The sequence below is a fragment of the Euphorbia lathyris genome, chromosome 4 (assembly GCF_963576675.1).
Source record: "Euphorbia lathyris chromosome 4, ddEupLath1.1, whole genome shotgun sequence".
Taxonomy (NCBI): domain Eukaryota; kingdom Viridiplantae; phylum Streptophyta; class Magnoliopsida; order Malpighiales; family Euphorbiaceae; genus Euphorbia; species Euphorbia lathyris.
In genome coordinates, this window is record NC_088913.1 from 54,151,091 (window position 1) to 54,157,809 (window position 6,719).

A 6,719-nucleotide genomic window follows, 5' to 3' on the forward strand; every position below is an offset into this window, starting at 1 on the left:
GTTGCTTCTTTGTGATTTCATCTTTCTAGAAATTTTCCTTTCAAGGGTAAGTAATTTTTGAACTTTTTCAGATCTTTTTTTATTATGGCTCCTAAGAAACCTTCCAAGCCCGATAAATCTGATGGGAAGAAAACTTATCCTCGGGTTGAGGAGCAACCTTCCACCTTAAATGTCAAGAGGTTGCGACCACTTCTTGATGATCATCCTGATTTACGGGACATGGATGTGCACCTCCCTTCCTCCTCCTAGGTGAACACTAATCGTTGTGGTTACTTGGGTATTTATACCCAACATGTTGAGTTAGGGTTGTGATTCCCTTTAATAAGTAGTGTTGAGGATATTCTTCAAGAATTTTCACTTTGCCCTTTCCAGGTTTCTCCTAATTCTTGGACGCAAGTTTTGGCCTTTGCGAAGATTGCTCAGGATATGGTCATTGAACTGAATGGAGCCATCTTTCGTCGTCTATAGAAGCCCAACTAATTATCTACGATATGCATAGGCAACAGACCATATTCTTGTCTAAGAAAAAAATACAACTTCATAGGTTTCAAGATGGAGTGGTTTTTTTGTTCTTCCGAATAAGGATGATGCGGACACTCCTTATTCTAGTGGTTTTCCATTCCGAGTGGATTGAAATCTAGCTCTCGTAGATCGTGATGGCTGGAGAGAGAAAATGAAGCTTATTGAAGCTGATGTGAGATAGTTGTTGCTTAGCTTATTGAGTTTGATATAAAATGGGAGTTCATGGGCATGATTAGGATGCTCCGGGGTGATATGCCTTGTCTCTTGAGGGGCCTGGATGAGGTGCTTCATACCACCGACATAACTGAGTATGCTAATCTTTGAGGTTAATTTCTTGTTTTTGATTTTTTATTTTGTGTTGCAGGTCTTTATCATGTATAATTCGGCTATATGTGCTCGTACATTAGCAAGGAGGAAGAGGCAGGCTACCATCGTGCCTAGGGGTGCTTCTATCCTGAGGGAAAATGAGGCATTGAAGGATGAGCCAACTCTAGCCATGATGCTACCTGGGTCACATAAGGGACAATCCTCTCGTTGTGATGCTACTAAAGTCAAGTCCATTAGTGCGAGTAAAAATGACAGGGTCCGATTCAGACTTGATATGCCCACTTCCAAACGCGAGGCGGTTTCTTTGAGTGTCGAATCCTCTATTCCCGACCTATAGGGGATCCTAAATGAGTATGAGATTGTTGGTTATACGCCTCTTGTGGAGGTTAGAGTTTGTGTGTCTAAGGCGGATGTTGCTGATAGGCAACCTGTTATGGAGCCAAATGTTGAGGCTTTAGTTGAAGAGGGTGGGTGGCCACCAAAGAAACATCTATGATTACGTTATCTGATTCAAACACAATGTCGGGATGTTGCTAGAGAGGTTCCATTGGGGGATAGACTAATCCTCAAGCTTCTTTGAGGGAAGATGTGTTGCATATTCTTAAAAGGGCCCGAATAGAGAGTGAACCTGAGGCTGGAGTTCCTTACGAGGAAGATGAGAATGAGGTTCTAGAGGGGCCTACTCCTAATGAAATTGAGCCTCATATTTTGCCTCGAGCTCGAAAGCTTAAGGTTTTTCGTAGACATCATAAAAGGGAGACGCCTACCTCGGAGGATGCTTCATCTGACCCTAAAAGGAAGAAAGAATGTTCTTCCAAGGCTCCCCTAAAGGAAGAAATAGAGGAGGTTCTAGAGGATGATCCAATGACTATGGAGGAAGAGGCTTGGTTTCCGCAGCTTGATCTTTTGAATTTTTTTGTTGTTGTTTTTTGGGCTTTGCTAACCTCCTGCCTCTTTTAGCTTTAGGCTTGTTGGACGAATTCCGCAAGTGCACGGTTTCGTTTGTAGTAATAAAAGATATCGATCTCACAGAGAAAGTCGGATAATTTGATTAAAAATTACTGTTTTGATTAAATTCGTTTTCTCGAGGTTTATAAAAAATCGTTAATGGTTTAAATGGTTTCTAACTCTAATTATGGCTACAATTATAATTACAATTTACAGAAATAAAATTTAGATTAAAGCTTATTCCAAGGTTAATTTATACTAAGCAAAAACACAACTTATAACTTTGATTTGTTTAGAAAAGATATAATAAGTTACCAATTGATTCAATTTAAAGAAATTGAACTGTTATCAATCTTTCCTCTCAGGATAAGACTGAAAACCTTAATCAAATTCGGAATCTAAATCTGATTATTCGACCTATCGCAATGACCAAATATAAATCCGAATTTGCTTAAGTGTTCAACAAAGTTTGCATGAGAAAATACCAAAATATCTTTATAAATACTTTTGCATGAAAACACTCGTTAGAATTGCTTAAAGAATATCGCTAGATCAAACTTTAAATAAAACAATAGTGAAAATGGAATTCAATTAAAAGATATTTATTAGTTTGAGTTATAAACATCTTAAGTTAATAGAGAAGAAGAAGTTTAAATGGCATTGAACGAAGCATGAATTCCGGGTTGTCAATCCGTTACTCAACTTCGTAGGTTCGTCACACCATGGGTTACCCCCAATCCAGGATCTTCTCGCTGAGTCTTCGAAATAGCAACCTCTCGATTGTCTACGAAGCATAAACTTGACTTGGCTAAACCTTAATGTAAATAATAAAATCTACAAATTGTATCTCTAACTATTTGTGTTTGAACAATAATTGAACAATAATTTTCTACATAATTCTTCCTCTATTTATAATCTTCCAAAAGGTACGCTAGAGAGCCGTGTCCGTTGGTGAAGAGTTGCCTCTATCCAGATGAAAAGATGCGTCTTTTGGAGAAATAAACATGTAAAATATGCTTAACAGCTTCGCTGTCCCTGTAGAGATTCAAGAATCTCGAGTGTGACAGGAGGAGAAGGAAGGAAGAGGCGCATCAGCTGCCTTGCAGCGTATCCCTGTAGAGATTGTAGATACCCATTTTTTTCCGGGACATTTTTTGAACCTTAACTGATTATATTTGGAATTCTAACAAATTCGTGAATTATATTAGAAATGCAAACTTTCAATTACAAGTATAATTTATCAAGAAAATTATATTTTATACCAATTTTTTTATATCTCGGTATAATTATCAAATTATATTAGAGATGTGATTTATTGGAATAGAAATATTTTTTTCAAGTCATAAATTATATTTGAAATATAATGTTGTATTCTAGATATGATTTTTGGAATGGTTATATTTCAAATTTATTAGTTAAACTCAATTTATATCTAAATGGTTAGATTAATTCTCCTAGTCCATTAATTGTGAAATCATATTAGAAAATGCTTGTACTTTAAATATGAGTTATGATTACGAAATTAATTGTTGAGCTATTTATATAGCTTTAAAGATAATTTTCAATCATTATATTTAGAATATAAGTAATTTCCATATTTCAGATTTGAGTAATGGCAAAATAAGTTAATATCTAAATCATTAGATAAGAGTTAGAAGAAAAAATAAAATAAAATGCTTTTATTAAGGAAAATAAAGTTTACAATGACAAATGATGCCTTCATTTTACAGATTTCTAAACCCAAATCCAGCTGCTGCAAAAACAAGTAAGGAAATACATTTAACAAGGTCAACTTCAGATTCAATTCAGGGATTCAAAAGAGAAGAAGATGATAAATTTACAACAGCTTATTGCACCTTGAAAATAGGTGTTGTCACAATGGACAAATGCACCCCATCTTGGGACACAAACACTGCATTCTGAAATCTGAAATTAGCAAGGGACAAATTTGATTCTGAAATCTGAAATTAGCAAGGGACAAATTTGACTACTTGGCTTGAATCCAAGAGGAGAAGAAGAAGCCAAGGTTGGGCAGCCTGCACCTTGAAACCAGCCACTGCACTGCAGAAGATTAGACAATACATCACAACAGGACAACCTTTGGCATCTATAAATGGATGAGGCTGGACCTATAAAAAGGGAGGAAGGAAAAAAAGATGAGAGCAAAAAAGAAAAGAAGATCAGGAACATTAGGGCAGAAAAAGGGAAATACAGCAAAAAGAGCAGCAACATTTAAAAAAAAGGAAGCAGAAAAAGCAAAAAAAAAAGAGAGGCAAGATCAATTAAAATTGTAATAGAGAGAGTTCTAGCTTTAGGGAGTGATCTGGTCGGTTCCTTTCTGTAATTGGAAAGCAATACTCGTGCTAAGGAGTTCCAAAATCATAGTCGGTACCGCTTTGTAAGGTTGGTGGTGTAATATAATTATGCTTTAGCAGCTTCAGCCTTCACTTTTAAGTTCTGCACTTTTTAAATATTCAGCATATATGTCATCTGTACGTTGCCTGGTCTAAATCTTTACTAGTTTCTATTTACTTACTTGTCCTAAGCTCTAATAAGGTCTTAAGCTATCATAGTATTAAATAAAATGTAGCCTTTTCTTATCTTTCCATATTGGTGTAAAATGTGATCTACTAAATAACTATTTCCCATTTAAAGTTCCAACTAACAAGGACACAAAATAACATCAAATTGTAAAAGAAAAAACCACTGTATTTACCCTTTTTAGAAAGCTAAGACCCAGAAATTGATAGGAATCCTTCAGAATACCCTTTTCTGTTGAATGCATTCCAACAAAAAGATAATCGAAATACCCAACCTATTATCATGAATGACCCAAAAAAAACATGAACAACCAATGAACCACAGCCATATACATACAATTCCCAAAAAAAACAAGCATAAACATCCACGAAATCACAATCAGTAGTTCAGGTTTGCTTCGAATAAAAATTAGAGAAGAACAACGTGTGATGTGCCTAAGCCTGTAAATCAATTCCTGAACAGAGGGAATCAATTTCATCTAAGCTTTAAACATACAAGAATCAATCTCATTTAAGCTTCAAACAAAGGAAATCAATCACATTCTAAGCATTAATCGAAGCTTCCAGCAAAAATCAAACGAATACAGTGAGGTGAGGTTACAGAAACTTACCGATAAGGGAGATGAGACCCCCTAGCTAGAACCATAGAAAACGAAACCAAACGTTCTGTTGCTGCGGACGCCTTCCTCTGTTTGGGATGTGCCTGTAATCTATATTCAAGTCTCTGAACCAAAAAAGACCTTAATTTAGACCTCGCACGAAATCAAACGAAGTAAGTGAAGTTATAGCAGAGAAAGGGAACGCAGAAACTCACCCATAAATAAACGGAATAAGAGCTCTTACCGGAATCAATCCGACGCTGGTCTGATGCGGCGGACGCCGCTCATTCTCTCCGTTCGGTCCAGAGGAACATCCCTCACCGTCGAAAATAAAGACTGACCAGTACAGCACCTCCTCATCGCCGTTCCTCAGACGAAGTCATCACCGGCAGACTCCATGAAAAGACCCCCGCCGCTGCGACTAGAACCAACTAGCGGTGAGAGAGATGGTGAAGGCTGGAAGACGGAGGAGATCGAGTGAATGTCGAGAGTGAGAGAGACAGACATTACGGATCCCTAATTCTAAAATGGGGAGTTCGAACCGGGTCAAGGGTTTTGGGCCCAAATCCAACTCAGGGCAGACCATCCCTATTTAACTTAAAGCTCATTCGTTTTGTTTTCTTTTCTCTTATCTAAGCTTCAATTTAATCCATTCTTTTTAATAATTGATAAATAATTTAGTTAGTTAATTTATAATTCATATTAGATTATTTTAGTTCAATTAAGATTTAGGTTAATTAACTAATTATTGTTAACTCAAATGAACTAGATTTTAGTTTAGTGTTAGATTGGTTAGTCTTTAATTAAAATTTTGACAATAGTAATCCTTATTCAAATGATATAATAATTTGTGTTTTATTCTCGTTTATCGGATTCAAATTGCTGTATAGCAATTTTAATATGGTAATAACGTGAGTGGTTTATCTGGATCACCGGATAGTGGTCTCGGTAAATCAATTAATAAACCATACACTAATAATAAAAACATGATAATTTCAGTATATATCGGGTTTGATGGCTGGATAGCGATTGCAAATTGACTCGATTATCCAAATCGTTGAATAATGATCTAAATAAATGAATGATAAATAATTAACAAACTATAAACTATTATATCTTTAAAAAAATATATATATACGTATATTAATGTTTTAAACTATATTTAATCAACAAATAAAAATAATTTACGGGTTCCTCTACCAATTTTGATCGTTGGATAACGATTCTATTACGGTCGTATGACCACGACCTTTTTTTTTTACGAGTTTCTCTATAGATTTTGATCGTTGGATAACGATTCTTATTACGGTCGTATGACCACGACCTTTTTACGAGTTCCTCTATAGATTTTGATCGTTGGATAACGATTCTATTACGGTCATATGACCACAACCTTACGAGTATCGTCAATGGCTTGAATATATACAATTAATGACCCTTCAAAGCAATAGTAAACAAACACGTAAAACAAGCACATAGAAATACAACAGTACCGATTTATCGGACGGGGTAGGGTGAGATTGCGTCTCTTCCCTACACGTAACCGGAAACCGAGCTTAGAATCACCGCAGACCATTACCTTATCCGAGCTTACCCGAATGGGTCAATTCGAAATCAAATCGGTGTCCAATCAGACCGTCAAACTGATTGGTGGCGACTCAAAAACCCATTGGATTTATCTCCCTAGAGGGACTGTCCATCACTGTTAATAAACCAGTAGAGCGGGAGACGTATCGAATAATTAAAGTTCGCGATCCGCGGGCACGGGCGCGACAGAGATTTC